This window comes from Larus michahellis, chromosome 4, assembly GCF_964199755.1.
Source record: "Larus michahellis chromosome 4, bLarMic1.1, whole genome shotgun sequence".
NCBI classification, from domain to species: Eukaryota; Metazoa; Chordata; class Aves; order Charadriiformes; family Laridae; genus Larus; species Larus michahellis.
The window spans coordinates 78461295-78479406 of NC_133899.1; the positions used below are offsets into that span (position 1 = coordinate 78461295).

An 18112-nucleotide genomic window follows, 5' to 3' on the forward strand; every position below is an offset into this window, starting at 1 on the left:
TTGCCAAAGGTATCGGGGCTCTGCCTGCCGAGGAAGGCCACTTCTGCGCCCCACAAGGCTGGTCATGCTGCAGCCAAGGTGGTCGCCCCTGTACCCCAGGAATGTACGACAAACGTGACTGAGTCCTTCCAGCAACAAACATCTTCCCAAAACCCAAACTGAACAGGTCGATCTGACGACCTACACTGAAATCAATTCTTTTCTCTGAGTTGTCATTTGTACTGGAGTAAAACAAAGGCCAAGAAATCTCTGTACAATATCCCAACTTGCCATGATGCGGGAATATAAATGTTTTGGGTATAGGATCTTTGCACAACATAGAGGATAACACAGAAGTAAAACTAATGCTCTTGTTCATAGGGAAGAGTAAATTAAACAGGAGCAAAATCCACCACATTTAGCAAACATTTACAAAATGAACAGACAGAATTTCAAGCTTCAGGCAAAATCCATTGTTTTTTTCACCCCTACATTTCTGAAAAACTTAATTTAGCCCAAAGGTTGTAACAGCCCCAGAGACCACTTGTTAGGTGACATATGGAAGGCTAGCCGACTCAGATTCAAGAGCATCTAACAGCTCTAAGAGGTAAAAGTTTTCATTAAAAAAGCGTTATCTCCACAGACCAGCTGCAAGGGTAGTAAATCCTTTACCCAAGTATATGCAGAAGTTACTTAACTGGACATGCAGGCACTAATAACAATGGACTTAAAATTATTCAACATAATGTTTTCCATTTTACTTCCTATACTTCAGTTAACTAAGCAAAGGTTGTCTCTTTCCATAAAGTGTTTTTAAAATTTTCTGCCATTTACCAGTGAAAGTTCCAGTAAGGAACTGAAAGCACGGACAGCTTTTATTTCATATACCCGTCAGGCAGACTATGAGCCACCACATAGTCAAGTTCTCTCTTGCATTCATGGGTTTGATCCACAACAAAGATCCGGAATGCCAGCTCTCACATAGCTGGAGGCACAGAAAGGGAGCAATGATCAAATAGGTGAATATAAAAAAATGTTTGAAGAGTTTCAATTTTAGTCTTAAATACAATAGGAGCCTGACACATGCATGTGTGTACATAGTATAACTTCCTGTGCATGACTTTTCACATCTTTTAATCATGTTGGAGGAAATTCTGACAGGGACATACATATATTCCAGCAGCTAAAGTGATACGGTGCCAATATGCCTCTGCGCGCTTTTTGGCAAGTGAAGAGCATGCTAGTATTTCTGCATAAACAGTCAAGGAAAGAAGGTACAAATTTTTCAAATTAATAAACTGATTTTAACAGGTGGGAAATGTTAACATTACATTACGACTTCTGTTGACAGATTAACTTTGAGTCTCAAGGGAACAGAGTTCAACAACATAGGCTTTCATTTATGCATGAAGGTGTAAACGGTTATTTCTCAACCTACCTGAACATTTCTAAATGAGTGTTGATACTTTATACTCCATTTGGGCATAGAAATAGTAATAACATAATTCCACAACATAAAAATAAGCATTTATTATTTCAGCAATTACCTGGAATAGTATAGAAGTAAAAAGAGCAGCTGATGCAAAGGCCTCAGAGGTTACTACATACTGCAGGCAGGCAAGCCCAGCACCAGTCCCCAAGTACCACTGCATGGTAGAGGTGGGACAGCAAAGAGGTTTTCGCTAGCTCCTGGCACAAGCTGCAAAAGATTCTGCCCAAGTCCTGCCAGAGACCACCCCCAGTAGCCCTTCGGACAGTCAAATACCCTGAACGATGATCATCTGCCACAGGAGTTAAATTGGCATTCACACGGGAGAAAAGCACCACAGCAGGTAGAGGACCTGAGCTCCTGAGACTTATTCTGGTGGCTGAAGTAGGAGCAGACTTGTTAGTGAGGGATTAAGCACCACCACTAAGGGAAAGTACCATGACATACGTGAGACGTTTTAGGAGTAACCAGAAGGGACAGTGGTGATTGTGTTTGCATAAAGCATTGTTAGATGTTGCCCGACTTCAAGCTATGAACAAACCAAGAGCTGTCACATTACTTGTGTGGCCACACTGCCAGACGCAAGCCCAGGAAATGGCTAAACATGACAGCATAAGCAGAAACCAGGAAAATAACCAAGAACAATTTTCAAGAAGCCAGTGAGTATACTACTTCTTTGATTTCTGATCATTTGTAACAAAAACAGAGATAAAGAATTCAATGCCAAAGAAAGAACTATTACTTCTCAGTATTTGCTAATGCACAGTATTACAACAGTCATCTATCCTTATTTAAATACGGAATAAGAAGGTAGTTGCATTAACAAATTAACACCACTGACTTGCAGTATCAGCTAAATTTTACTTTTCATACATGTGCATCTTATTCTCAATAATAAACAAAGCTAGGCATATAGAGGAAGAAAAAAACAAACTTAAACCCCATACCCTAAATCTAGAGCACAGATCAAGTCAAGAGCAACAGTACAGCATCAAAAAAAGCATCAACAGACCTGAAATAATTAAACAGGCAAAAGGTATCACAATGTGATTTTTTTTTTTCCCCCATTTGTTACTCAACTCTATCAGGAACGGAGTAAGGGAAAGTAGTAGTACCGTGTGCACCTCTAGTTATTCCTCTAACTTGTGTGTTATAAAGAATTAGATTTGTTCCTCTACTGATGTTAATCCTTAGAATATTGACTATCATGTATTAATTAAAAATTAAGAAAGGATATTTAATATTAGTTAAGTATTAATTTTCCAACATTAAAATCTGTATTATCCTTAATTTAATTTACCCCAAAATAATAAAATCCAGAGAGCCTTATTTTGGCAGTATATCATACTTTGGAATAATTTAATTAATCTGGTCTTAGTAAAACTTGGAATCAAAGTACAGCTGTTGAGCCACAATGATTCTTGAATCCCTGGTATCACGCTGAAAACTTTTCCTTTCTCGCATTACTGCAAGATGGTCTGACATTTGGGAAAGTTTAGAAAAACAGCATTGCAGTCAATTAATATTTGTCAAAAGTCTCATCGCTCTTTACAGTATTGATAATCAGGACTGAAATATGCTGCCTTCCCTGGTCACACACTTTGGTGATTGAAGTGGTCCCCAATTTGCATGCCTTTTCTTTTAGCGAGAGCCCAGATGGCAATTACTAGTGCAAAAATAAGTGTTGAAGGGGCATTTCAGTCAACAGTCTGAGGTTGTTTTTCTCTCCTATTCAACATACCCAATATCCATCTTTTTGTGGCTGCTTGCTTGTGGCTGATGAAGTTCTACCCCGCTAATAACAATCCACACTGGAAGCTAAAAATCACCCAAGACACACCCCACATCCGACCACCTTCGCTTTACACTTTAATTCTCTGTGCACAACCCCTGCATTACAACTGCAGGCAGAAATGCATTTCCTTTACAGCAGCTTTGAAACAGCCTTCACAGTTTATCTTTACGCTTAATTCCCCGCAGCTGTCGGGGATGGCGGCCGACACCGGCCGCACGCGGGACCCCAACGCAGCGCCCCAGTGCCGCAGCAGCGTTTTGTCATTTCTGCCTTTCTCCCCCTAATCCCCTTTGCTGGCCGCAATCCGACCAACGCCTCATGAAAAAACAGATGGCAGTAACCGATACGGTCCGTAATTGTGGTCAGTTAATAGTGGAGGATAAGAGTGAGATAAGGACCAAGCGCTGGTGGCCAGCTGCTGCCGAGTTAACCCTTGCCGACATCACCTCAGCAGGGCTCAGCTGCTTGCAAAATCCCAGGGATGAATTATGGTTATTTCCAGTTCCCTGTCTCTGGTTCTTGACATTTCGTTCATTTCAGGGCTTTTGTGCCTATCAGGATAATGAATTTAAAGCCTCATTCTTCCCTTCCACCTTCCAGTCAAGGATCTCAAAAGCCCCTGCCATTGCTGAATTTCTCAGTGGAGCAGGTAACACTCGCTCCATTTTAAAGTGGAGTCAAAGAAGAGGAGGGAAGCCAAGCAACTTCTCCAAAAGCTCAGGACCAGATTTACACTGATATACAAACCAGCATAGCCCAGTTTAAACAAAGGAGTTGTTCTACTCCAATCAAACTCAGCCCTCTAAGTAAACATAAACAGAAATTCCCTATCCCAAGCTATGAATGCCAGAGTGGTGGTAAAAAAAAAAAAAAGAAGAAACTGAAAATAAACTTCAAAACAAAGTGAAGATAGATGAAGCACAACCATTTAATGCAAAAGCAAGCTCTATCCTAAATCAAGTGATTGAAATATTGCAGCTTTATTTTTGAGTATGTATTCCCACCCAATAAAAAAAACATGTATCACTTCATGAGGTACTCATCGTGCACTGCTCATGTTGACAGCTTCTCACACTAGGAAAACAAAAACCCAACTATTTCTAAAATTTATTCAAAAAACTTCATCTTGTTTATCTCCCATTCGAACTCATGGATATTTTAAAGTCAAAGCTTTTGAAAAAAAAAAAAATCTTACTCAACCCAGAGTTGGGGGCAAGACGCTAAAACTCCATTCATGTCAAAATATCTTGTTTCAACTTTCTAAGAAGGAGGAATATCTGATTTTACTTCAAAAGTATTTGGGAAGTTCCAGTGTTACTGATCCAGACAGTATGAACTGAAATATGTGAACTCAAATGTAAGTATTTTGGGTTTTTTTTTTTGCTAAAACCAAATGGTTTTAATAACTTAAAGTTTTCCTTAACAGTAAGTTTAATTATTTTTTTCACTCTACACTGAAAGAGTGATTTTCCAAACTCTTAAAATCTTACACAAAACCCCAGTATTTCCATTCTTCACAAGATGTGTGACAGCCCTAACTCGCTAATGCAAAATAGCAATATTGGCCCCATTCAACAGGCAACCCTCCTACATACAGCTCAGGGTAACCATAAACACACTCAGAGGCCTATGGATTTGGTATTCTATTTAAAAATATTTGGTTTTTAGGAAAAAAAAAAAAGGAAGAAGTGGATATGAAGTAATTTTGATATAATGTGTCACTGTTTTAGTCTAAAGCCTGAGGTTTATCAAACTTTTCCACCTTTTTCAGCAAATGAGATTGAATCACCATTGTCTCACTTGTAGGTCATCCCTGAGCACTTGCAAATTGTGCTCCAGTAGCACCTTCTCAATCCCACAGCAGCTAGTACGCTGGTGTAGGTGCATCCCTGAAGTAGCCAATATTATTTTCCCTGTTATCTCAGCTCTGAATATACTTTAATACAGAAAGGAATCAGGAAGTTTCTTTCTCCTCTACTATAAACACTAATAGACAATGCCCTTCATACCTTCTCATACGGTCTGTATCTCCCTACAGACAAGGAGCACTTGCTGTTCTTGAGCATCAGGGTAAGTAAAACCCAAACTTCTGCCTGTATGGACCTTCCATTTCCTATTCTCTGGCACGTATAAGGCAGGTACAGTCTCCCATCTCAGCAATAGCACATGCAGGGGCATATCCTATCCTCTTATTAGTATTACCAGCATTCAGAAAGAAAACAGGCCAGGCCACAGTTTAATGACAAAAGACACCATGTTATATTATAAACCCATCACCAAAACAACTTCAGTAGATACAGCAGCAAGAAGTCATAGTGGGATCGCGCTGGACGGGTCAAATGCAGAATGACAACATAGAGAGCATGCACTACTGTAAAGAAGCATCAACTACAACTTTATCCACCACATAACTACACCAAACATTTTCATTCTTCTCTTGGAAAAACCTCTGAAACTATTTCAGAGACTTCAGCCTCTCCTGCTTAACAGGAAATTCCTTGAGGGTTTCTCTCCGTTGGATCTGCTTGGAAAGCAGAAACATGATTTGTGCTAATGTAGACCTCTGTATGATGTTTGGGTATCCTGTACAAAGAGAGTCAAACAGACTCAAAGTCTATCCTGCAAGACAAGTGGAACTGCAGAAATCTAAAACATTACATTTAGGACAACAGGTAATACAAATACAGAAGCAGTTTTGCATCTCTTAAGAGGTGTTCAAATAACGCAGCAGATGTGGGTAACTCAATTGTTTTGTTCATCAATTAGTAAGAAATTGAAGGTTTGGATGCATATACTATTTCCCCCTCAACCCTCTTCAGGCCACTCAGACTTCTGTAAAACGCAGCTTTTTCCTTCAGCTCAGTTAGACCAGAGGTGAGTTAATGACATTCTGTTCTATTTTTACTTCTTTGTGGATAAAAGATATCTGCTTCAGAGAATTAAATTTTTCCTCTCTTAATTGGTTAGATTTTTGTTAATTATTTTAATGAGAATCAGTTCCCAGATAGTAATTTTTAAACTTGCCACTTGCATTGTGGTGGGTCTCTGCAGCAATACAGCAGAAAAAGTATATCCTTAAAACTACTGAGCTAAATTCTGCAGTGCCATAGAGGTCTTTCTTGGGTAAAACATCCCAACGACTATAGCTTGAACCACATGGAGCGTATGAAGATTTCGCCCAAGTACAGACTTCGGTGGGATTATGCCAAGTATGAGCCACACCAGCAATGGGAGAGCAACCGTCACTTGATGCTGCATAGTGCAGGGATTGTAATGATTATACATTTTCTAATCCTGCTTCCTTCTGGCAAAACAATAGATTTACTATGACTTTATAGCCACCGTATGTCAATCAGTTGGGTTTCCATCACCAGCATTCCTCCCTCACTGCTGACACATTGCTTCCACTTGGCCATAAGCCGCGCACTAAACCCTTTTGTGCCATGGAGTTTGATTTGGGCAGGAGGAACAGCCCAGCTCACGTGCCCCTCTTGCAAGTGCAGAAGGCTGCGGTTGAACATCTTGTTTTTTCATTTGCTATAGACATTTGTTCTTGCAGCTGACCATGTGCAGGAGAATTTGCTCATGTTCCAGAAAAGGACAGCTGCACCACAAATTACCTTAAACCTCCTTGCTCCAGGGATTATCTGGGTACAGTGAAGTGTGTGTATCCTAGGGCAGGGGTCTTTTCTTACTATAAACAGAGTCATTAACCTCTTATTTACCAGAAGTGTTTATAAACTCAATAACAGAGACAGCTTTGATATCACTAGTCACTTCTTCCTGGTAATAATTTTTTTTTGATGGTCCATCAGTCTACAGTCACAGGCTGGTTTCCTTGACTACTACGTTTATAGTTTTCCCTCATTAATTACATCTACTACTAGCTACCTATACTTTGGGGATAACATACACCTCTTGGGAATGTTGGCATGCAAGACTGGGGACTCTAGCCCCTCTTTGCCACATTCACCTTTTTGGATCCTGTTACAGTAACCTCTCACAGATGTTCCAGCACCCATATCCAGCAATCTCTATAGTAATTACGCCAAGCATCAGTCTTGGCTCTCGGTGTACTTAATCTTGGCATTTACAAGAGGAACTACAGGAACAGAAGGAACATCATTAAAAAGAAAGACAATCCAAAGAAACATTTCCATCTCTAAATTTGTAAGCATCACTTCGGCAACACTACAACTACAGAAATAAATCTAAATGCAGACAGTGAGCACTGTCATCAGCTGACCACTGTTCAGCATCGGGGGAGGAACCAGTCAAGGGACAGGCAAAGACGATGCTGTTGATACAGGTCCAATGAGACTACCATAAAGACATAACTGTATGGACCTTCAACACATAACAGAATTCGGGCTATTTGAAATTAATTCTTTTAGTTTTCTATTTTTCTCCTTTTATGTTTTCCATTAATGCAAACATTTTCAATATAAAGAGGCTTCTTACAGGTGCTTCACCTAAATACGTTTAACCTTCCTCTGGCTGAGTTCAGTGTACTACCTCTTGACTCCTGCTCTAAAAACAATACCTCCACTTTGACACTGCAGCAAATTCTCTGCTACTGCAAATAGCCTCAGAGAAGCCCTATCCATCTCCAGCCGCAGAGGCCTTGGCTCACTCCCCTCAAAGTTCTTCTCTCCATTTAAAACATCACAATAGATGAGAGGTTGATGTATTTAACACACATAAATATACTTGTTTTATGAAACATCTATCTGCAAGTAATGAAGCTAAAACAAGAATGAAAAAAATAAAAAGGGAGTTTATTTGGATCCCAAAGAGAGAATTCTCTGTTTTAACATCAACAATGCAAACATCTGTACAACTAAAAAATGTGGCTTCAGTCTAACTTCAAATAGGACTCAAGTAGAAACTCCATGCATTCTCCAACTGTTCATTTGTAACTGGATGCCAATTAAGAGGTTTGGAAACGCATGTTAATCAAAAACCTGGACCATTAGAGATAACATGCAACTAAAAAAAAATACTAAAATATACTGTGACCAATAACTGTTTCCTCAAAATTATTTTTAAGAGTTACTGCTTTGTTAAGTACAGCTGTCCAGCTGCCACAGTGCTCCAGTAGACATGCCATTCAGCATGTTTAATAGGCCCGATGGCAGCTCTTCACCAGCAGCTAACCAGCTACTTCATGGCTTCAGCACACAGCTTAGGACTAGACAAGATGCAGTGTTACCTTTCACTGCAGTTCCCAGGTACTAAACCAAGTTGCATCAGGCAAGGGACCTGCCAAAGTGGCAGAAGACCATGAACCCATAGGCCCTGACCGCATATGGCAGTGCTGGCTTGATGGCGATTCTCAAAATTCTTCAGAGTTTTCTCCTGATTTGATCCAAATTTAAGTCTTTCAAAATTTCTACAAGCTGTAAAGTTGAATACAAATAAGTTCATATTTGAGGCATCCCTCTTAGTGTGCATATTAATAACTCAAATTTTAAGATAGCTAGGATCTCATGTGTATATTCAGCAGAGAGCTAAATACAGGATATATTTAGGGAGACATTTTTATATGCAGAAAAAACACCAGCAACATCCTCAGCAAACTTAGAAATTAGACTCCAGCTGTCAAGACAAAAATTAATAACTGCTTTTTCTTTTCTTAAAAAAAAAAAAGTACTTAGCTTCTTACCAATGGAAGAAGCCCTGTAAAGTGGTTTTCAACATTCTTAATCATAAACTGGTCTGATAAAAGTACTATGATCTACCGTGTTCAAGGACACGATGCAATTTGGCAATACGTTGGCTGTTACGTCTAGAGCCAAACACTTCCTAGATCCAGATAATCCTGTATTTAATTTTTAGGCCGCCCTTCCATTCACAATACTTACATATACCCCATAGTTTCAAGATCTTATCTAATAAAAGTAAGGATATCACTACATGTTAATTCATCAAAGCTGTTGCAAGTACAAGCTGTAGCATCTTTCTAAGAAGTGTTTCCATTTGTTCCAAAACTTCCACTTTGATTCCAAGTAGCATTATCACTGTGATGCTTTTATCTAGGATGTATATTGTATTACACTTCTAGAAGTCAAGGGTTAGATATTGCTGGGAAAACTATGCAACATGAATTCCTGCAGGATACTGGCAGCCCACAGCTACATCAAGGCCAGTCTAAAAATAAGTCAATTTGTTCTGGTCCAGAAAGCAAAGTACCAACACCAGCTCCTTGAAACTATCTTCCTTCCACTGTTAGCAAACAAGCCAGAACAACTATCTGTCAGAGGAAGAAATCCTGGAAGGAAGCACAAAACACTGCTCTTTGTTGTGGTAGAAAGTTATGAGCTTCGAGGCATATTTGAAAATAAAATGTCAATGGTGCCTCTGAAACTAGTTTTTCAGCCTGTTTTCATTTCATCACACAGTCCTCCCTCTCAGCATCTTGTGTCTGTAGGCTACATATAAATCTCAGTCTCAAGGGATCACAAAAACCAACCTGGCAAACAAACAGAAAACAGACCATTTTTTGTTTGTTTTATTTTTTTTTTAAGAGACCAAGAAATAATTATATTTTTACTAGTATTCTGCACTTATTCATATGAGATAGAGAAGAATCTCCAGCTTTTCTCAACACTGCTTTCCACTACAGCATTTAGAGAAGTCCAAGACCCTGGGAGCTGCCAGCCCTGCTAGTATTTCTTTGTATCAGTTTCCTTTTTACTGGAAAGGATGGAACACCAGTATCTTCTGACCTGATGCACATGTACCCACTACCCTCGCCAAAACTGCCAACTTTTTCTTCTACAAGCAGAGCAGAATACACGTGGAAGGAGCCTATTCTGGCTTTTACCTTTTTAAGCCTTTTTCTCATCAGTGAATTTTCATTGGTCTAACATGGATCACCCATTGTTTGTCCATCAAAAAGAGTCTAATCCTTACTGATTTAGTACAAACCAGCATCTGGGGATGGGAAGAGAAGTATCTACAACCTGGCAATCCATTCCTGGTGGGTCAGACGATTAGGAATTTGAACTAGAATCAATAGGGACACCCAAACAGCACACTCTGTAACCATATGTTTTCAGACCAAGATTTTCTGAATACTACACTTATAAAAAGACATGGTTCCACTAATGCTAGAAATATTCATTGATCAGCCCACAGTTTTCCACAAGCCTGTGTGCTAGAAAAAACATGCATCTCGGGAAACAAGAGCATGTAATTCTGTCAGCTGGAACACATGAAAGCATACTCTCAGTTTTCCCTGTCCTTCTGCACAAGGAAGGGCTCCCCAAACAGCTGGCACAGACTCCCCTTTCCAGATATCTGTGTTTCTGTACAGGGTCCCAAAAGCAGGGAGAAGGCCGGAACGCCTTCCTGCAGGATGGGAAAAGGCTGTATTTTGGCAGGGAACGCAGCATTTCCACCACCTGAGCCAGAAAGAGAGAGCTCAGTAGCCATGGGGAAATCACTGCGCCTGAAAGACTGGAAACCTAATGGTAAGGGTTTGGCTTCCTCAGAAGGTCTTGTGGAATGAGGAAGAGGGAGGGAGATGGACATTAATTTCATTTTATTTTTTCCTTTCCTAGAGACTTTGGAGGTAGGAAGAAAACTGACTTGTTCAACTGGGATGCCAGAGAGCCTGAAGTTAATGCTTCAGGTGCATTTATTTCATTAATAGGCAGTTTCATGTTCAGGGAGCAGAAGCTATAGGATGTATATTGACTTTTACTCCCAGGAAGGAGCCACGTGGCATCAGGATTTATAACCTGCACAGACAGCTCTGTTGGAAAGCAGTGGTAGAGGCTCTTCACGCGTGCACTCACAGGGAGGCAGAGCCCCTGGAGTGTCCCCCACACTCCAACGGTGGCAATCAAGGGGAGAATTCACTCTTCTGATTTCCCCGTGGTTATAGCATCCACGTGACGCACCAAAGCGGAAAAGGTGGCACTTATCACTTCCAGAAGACCCATTTGAAGACAGCCTGAAGCATAACCTAAAGTCCATTTTGAAACATTCCCCTGTCGAGATGCAGTCACACCACTGCCACGAGCATCAGTCAAGACCCTCTTAACTACAGGACCTTTGTGCAGAGCATGCGAGATGCTGCCAGGCTGTTCAATGACAACAGGGCATCCCAAAATTTCCCAGCACATCCAGTACATTTTAACAAGACAGATCCGCTGAAGCTTCTTTTCCACTGCTCTTAAAGAGTTAAACAAATCAAAGCCCCTACTTCCATAGTATTAATTACATTGTTTTACATTAAAATGACAAAAAATGCCCCACTTGCTTTTTATGTCCTTTCAGGCCTACTTAACATGTGTTAGTTAAGGAAAGAAGATGGCACTGCTGAACTAAGCAATTGCAGTTTTTACACAAATAAGGAAGAAAACATTCCAACTTGGATGCCTTTTCACCTACAGATATCAAATAAAGCATTGGTGTTTTCTAAAGCAACCTTATTTTTCATGTGGCAAATATAAAATGACAGTCAGGTGTCAGGAAAGGCGCACAGAGTAGACTATGGTTTTCCTGGCATCTCATGTCAAGCTCCACGTTATCCAGTGACTGACCCACCACAAAGCACCTGAAACCACAAATCTGAATAGCATCTCTCAGCTTGTATCTTCTTGCCATCATTAGGTCTGAAACAAAGATCCATTTTTAAGTGTTTAGACTCTCTGAAGAGAAAAAAAAGAATAGGGCTGAAAGAGTTAAAGAGTTTATTGTGCTTTTACACATTTTAAGAGATCATCTTTCAACAATGGCAGTAAAATCAGCATGTAGCCCTAATTTTCTATGGTTGAACCTTGAACGTGAATCATTATATTACAATGTACTTATTGATTTCAACAGGAAGAGGATTAAGCCCAGAAAATCAGGTTAGGAACCTGAAACTGGACTGGAGAAAATGGAATTTTTCTGGTACTAAAATCCTCTTATGTTATGTAAAATACATTAGAATTTGGAAAATATTCCTAACATCTCGAAACCCAGCAGAGATGTGACAAGCTCAGTGAACTGAAAATCTGATTAGTAACCAGTGCTTTGAATAAAAAAACCACTGTTGCTACACATATTATACAGTAATATCTGATTTTACCTACTTGCACAGACAGACATATAAATCGAAAGGTGTTTTAACGTCATATTCAACAGGTATAAAGAGAAAACATCCGTGACCACTGAGTGCTGTTCGTTGGCTACCAGTACCACATTACCGCATTTCCATTGTGTGCATATATATGATATACACACATAGAGAATACATAGTGTATATACACTTCAAGTACAACCAGATCATCAAGTAAGTGAACCCTGTTTTCTGCAAGTACCAGGCTGACTTAGGCACAGGGCTGGCCCTTGCTCCTGCTCCTCCCTCCCACCGCCACCAATCTTGCTGCAGAGCAAGTAACATATTTCAGCTGCATGGCCATTAACCCTCTGTGCATTATTATTATTTGCTAGAGCTGGTGGCAGCACCCCAACAAATAATTTACCCAGAACTCTCCCTTGTAAATATCCTAATTTTGGTAGTTTACAGTTTTGACAAGCAAATAGTTTGGAGTTTTCTGTAACGGAAATATTGCTCTCTAAGTTTCCTATGTGTGCTATTGAAGATCTCAGCCAAAGCAGTTATTTGCTTGTCCCTATAATTAAAATATAAATATATGTCTGTGGAGTCATTCACCTGGAAGTTTCTAGCACTTACAGGCTTTGAAACAGAAACGTGGCAAGGAACAGCCTGAGCACAAAGATGTTCCCTTTACCCTCTAAAAATTCACCTAGTTTGCCCAGATATAGTTGTTTCCCCATGGTGCAGTTCAGGCAATCCCAGCTCAGCCACACTCCACCATCCTGTACCTCATACACGCCAGCTGGACCATGAAGAAAACAAAACACTGAGAGGAAAAAGAGGGAAAGAGGCAGGTTTGGGGCAGTCAGAAGCAGAGAAAGCTGGCAGTGACAAGGCAGGCTGCTCTGATTATTGGAGTCTTTTCCATTACGATCTGTATTGCCACAGCTTTCAGACAATCCACAAAAGGAGATTAAATAAAAAAGAAAATATACCCCTTTTTTAATATGTGTAGGTGATGCCCCGACATGCCACTCTGCCTTGTCTGTGCTTTTCTAAACTCTGCTGACAATGGGTCCAGCCACCTGGGGACACGGCACATGGTTTAAGCAGACCCCACTGCTTGCAGCAAGAGAAGTGGTAAGTGGCTTGAATGCTGGCACCCCAGACACCTTTTATTCAAACAGTTTAGAAGAAGTTTTGCCCAAATTCCATATCCAACAAATATTTCTTAAAATGCTCTGAATGAGGATTTTCTTACACAGAGAATAGCAGTATCTTATTTTAAAAGAGTATGTTACAAACATCTTCAGCTACTTTGAACTTCAAGTGACCTGGTAACAAAAACAGACTCTGCAAGCAATGAGCAAGTCACATACCTCAGTGAGTAAGCACGCAACTCATTGAAATTTCCAACTTATTACAAATACTTAAATCAGAATTAGCTGTGTCAGAGAAGAGGGAAATTAATTCATTAAACTTTAGCAGGAGGCCAGAGATGCTGGTAACACATGGGTGCAAATCACTCCTGTGGTACTATCTCATTTTTATTTGAAGCAGTTTTGGGCAAACGTAAAAGGCTGATAAAAATATTTTGGTCTGTGCAAGGTCTCTTGAACTAGAATATGGTAGTACTAGAAGTGACAAACCTTTCATCAAGCAAAAGAAAAAACAACAAAAAAGAAGCAAGGATGGGAAATTAATCCAAGTTCACAACCACAAGGCGCGTATGTGTGTACCTTCCCTCCTTCCTTCTCCCTCCCCAGGAGCCCTCTGCTACCTGCACACTGGTGCTGTTTTCTACCATCAGTGCTTCAATCTGCCCCCAATGGGTCACAGGCTCATCTTTGTCACCACCATGACTTGTGTCCAGCTAACTGGCTCTCTACCAGCCCTCACACAAGGGTAGACAAAATTCTACTCAATTCCACTCCAGTAGTGCTTCACTGAAGCTGCAGATCAAGAGAAACAGATCTATGGGATACATACTGCCCTAACAAATACACAATGGGGGATGGATGGTGCAAACGTAGAGAAAACAATACTACTGGAGTACTCCAAGTCACTTGACAAAAGGAAGATTTCTTGTTAAGCTGCAAATGTTATCTCGTAAGAGCCCAGATGGCACTAAGTTGGCACAGGCGGCATGAAGTTGTTCAGGGTAAATTGCAGTCTAGGGTAAATCTGGGCAAATACTTTAATTCTGTTTTTAATCATTCCATTGTTAATGCAGTTAATTGCACAGTCACTTGGGAATAAACCTTTTGCACTGAATTCAAAGGCAAAAAATTGCCTTATAGAAACGAGGAAGCACTTCCATTAGCTACTTCCACCAAGTAACTTTCTAAGTCTTTCCAAAGTTAAATTAACAATGCAACCAACAAAACCACAATTTTCTTTGGATTTTGGCTCTCCAAGTGTAACATGGCATGTGTCCAAAACTCTAAGGCACCATGTCCCTCTTGGGAGCTGGCACAGGGCAGTGCTGGAGGAACATCAGAGGAGGCAAGAGCCATAAGCACTCCAGCACCTCTGTTCTAGCTCCAACATGGCCAGAACAGAGCAGGAAAATGGGTATGGACCAGGAGCGTTGATACCCAACTTAGGACACCCATTGTCAAAATGAACCTTAGTGTAGAGAGTAGAATATTCAAGCTCCACAAAATTATGGACAGGCTACATCCAGCTCATCTCATCTATGAGCACAACTAGCATGCACTACCTACCAGTGGCATGGCTTCCACTCAAGGTAAAAGTAGTCAATAATGGAGTTTGCCATGAATTATTCAGTCATGCATGAAGTGGAGCATCTGAAAAATGTTGCTGCATTCTGGAAACATACTGCTCTTATTTGATATTGCTGTATAAGCATCAAACTATTTTGTCTTAAAAGCCATGGTAAATTTATGAATGAAACTGTGCAAGAGGGATTTAATAAGAGATCCATAGCAAGTGTTCAGCGGGCTGGACGTTGCCTGCCACCAGGGTAGCATGAAATCATTTGATAATTAGACCATGGCCATGCAGGATTAGCATACCATAAAAATATAGGGCAGCATTATTTTTATTTATATAACAGATGGATGTTTAAAAAAGGTCGTGCATTTTTAATGAATGCAACGTCACACCAGTGTTGACAGAAGATTTAGAAGTGCTACAATATGGCCCAATCTAAAGCATAAAAATGCTACCTTCCCTTCCCCCCCTGTCCTCTGGTAATGGAGCTGAGAAACAAGTGTGCAATAGTGCTGTGAATTTCATTCCAGAGATCAGCTTAAGTACAGTCTTAATAGGTCACTAGGTTATATTTTCTTTCATTTCATGTCCATTGCGGATAATTACAAGACTCCCATTACTGGAGCTACACCTGAAGGCCCCATACTCCTTTAGCCCCACGACACACGGGTAAGATAGAAGAGCAACTACTACTAAAAAATATGGTAACGTGATAAACTATATTTTTTAAGCAGAGCAATATTCAAAAGATTTTCCATTAATACAGGTTTGCAGAATATTTCTTCTTATTTAAAAAAAAATACAGGAGAGAGGTAATGGTTCCTGATACTGTAACGTCACAAAAATCAGTGGGCAGCCCAAAGCTTCACAGCCAGACTGTAACAGAGAATGAACTTTGTGGCCCTGTACAGCCGCTACGTCTCCATCACTGCCTACAGACAAGTCTGAAACCGCAGCCCTGAGAAAGCAGAGACACATCCAGATCTGAAACAATTCACAGAACCAGAATCTAAAACAATCTCACAGAAACAGCGGCAGTCTTGAGCCTCTGCCTTTTCAGCTTGCTCTGACCCTATTCTGGAATCACCAGCAAAACACGTGGGCAGTGGGGACTGGATACACGTGGCAAACCTGTATTAATACTACCCCAAGGGCTGCACTCAAGCCCATTGCTATCAGAATAACGGAGTATGTTTGGTTTCCTCCATTATCAAGGGAGGGCTTTTCTTCCCCTCCCTCTGTAATGCCAAAACTCGCCCTTAGGTACTGATTCCCCTTTTCCCCTGTATAGTATCTTCCTGAAATGTGGACCTGCCAGTTTGAAGAGATAAACTTCTAAATGTTTTCCTCAAAAGTCTCATCCCTCATCTCCAGAGAAAAAGATGAGGGTCAGGATCTAAAATACTGATAGTCCAACAAAATATTTTAAAATCAGGAGGCTGCCAGAAAAACATTTTGAACATCTTGGGGATTTTAACCAAAAGTGTGGGGGCGGTTCCACTTAAAGTTATCCCAAGCAGATAAAATAGGCATTTATTTATTTTTTAAGCCAGCCCTTTTGTTAGGCCCCAGTTTTCTTCTAAAAATTTTTCATATAGAGCACTTGGAGTTCCAGGGAGATATATAAGCAGGAGTGCAATATGAACTTGTCCTCCTTTCTCCGCAGGGTTGGTCTGGCCCTGACTGCACTAGCACTGGGAAAGGCCAAGGGAATTTCCAGGTGTAGAGCCCGAAACAAGTAGAGGTGAGAGGAAGCTATTTACCAAACTGAGAATAAACAGTGCTTCCAGTGTTTATACTAGCTGCCTGCACACAACACAGCCTTAAAGAGGGTTATGGTGAACCTGCACATAACAATAAATGGTACCAATAGCCAGAGCCTACTCCTCTCCTGTGAACTGAAAACCACCTAGCTGTGAAGCCATGTGCTTCCTCACAGCATCCAATTGGCCTGTGAAATTATTTGTGAGCAAATATCATTGAAACGGGTTTTTATGATTCATAAGAGGTGGGAGACTTTGCTATTACAGTGTTGCACAGCCCGTTGGTATATTTGTCTAAAAATGCAAGTTTCGCATGCAAAATTCTAAATCACCTTTTTTATTCCAAAACCACTGATCTAAAAATTCCCCCTTCTTGCAGTTTCTCCAGGAGCAAAAGTTTGGAAAGAGAATGCTGGGCTGCACAAGCTACCATTCCAATACAAAACGATGATCTTCATGTGCTACTACTGGGTTATCTGGTAATCTCTAACCACTCCAGCAATATTTAACAAGAACACTGTGCTTTAGTGATTAGTTGTCATACAGCTAACTTTCACCACTCACCAAATTAGCTTTGCTAGGGTAGAGTTCTTTGAGGAAAAAAAAAAAAAGGAAATGCAGCAGTTAACGTCTGCTGATAGGAAATGGAGGAGCATATTATCAGTGATGCTCCTGTTTTACAAAGGACACCACCCTGCATACATTCAGGTTAGTAATCAGGCCTATCGGGCACCTTGATGTCCTCCATCTCAGACGGTTGTTCTCTGCTTTTTTTCCCTATTTAATAAAACAAAACATCAACAAGGAGCTCAATAGGGAATATGGTCCAGAAAGGACAGTTGGAGGATTAAGAACAGAGATAAAGAACAGGCATGCTCTTGAAATTAGGCATTATTCCAGCTAGTCTGCCTTTGATATTTCATGCTTAAGATCAGACTTCTCCATTAGTAATCAAAAAGAAATTTTATTAAAGTGCTCCACTATTTTTTTTTCTTTCCAATATTCTACCACACATTAGACAAATCTCACATACTCAACTCATGCCCTAAGATGTTAGCCTTGAGGAAAACTAAACGCCAAATCTGATGTTCCTTTCAAGTACATTAACTGAGGTCAGAACCTGCTCCTGGGCAATCGTATAAAAGAAATCAAACAGTTGGGAAAGGCCTGTGTATTGAAAAGCTTCTCTGCTGCCTCAAACTGAACTCCAGATGCTCTAAAGAGCTGAAGCACAAAGATATTTCATAGGCAGGTTTCATAACTTTCTGAAGAATCGCATTACCTTAAAGCTCTTG

At 40.4% G+C, this 18112-nt stretch overlaps 1 long non-coding RNA gene across 2 annotated transcripts in view; it reads right to left on the reverse strand.

Annotated features, from left to right (window-relative positions):
• LOC141742745 (uncharacterized) overlaps positions 1-18112 on the reverse strand; it is a 43450-nt gene that overhangs the window by 22285 nt on the left and 3053 nt on the right. The gene's annotated exons all lie outside the window — the stretch shown is intronic.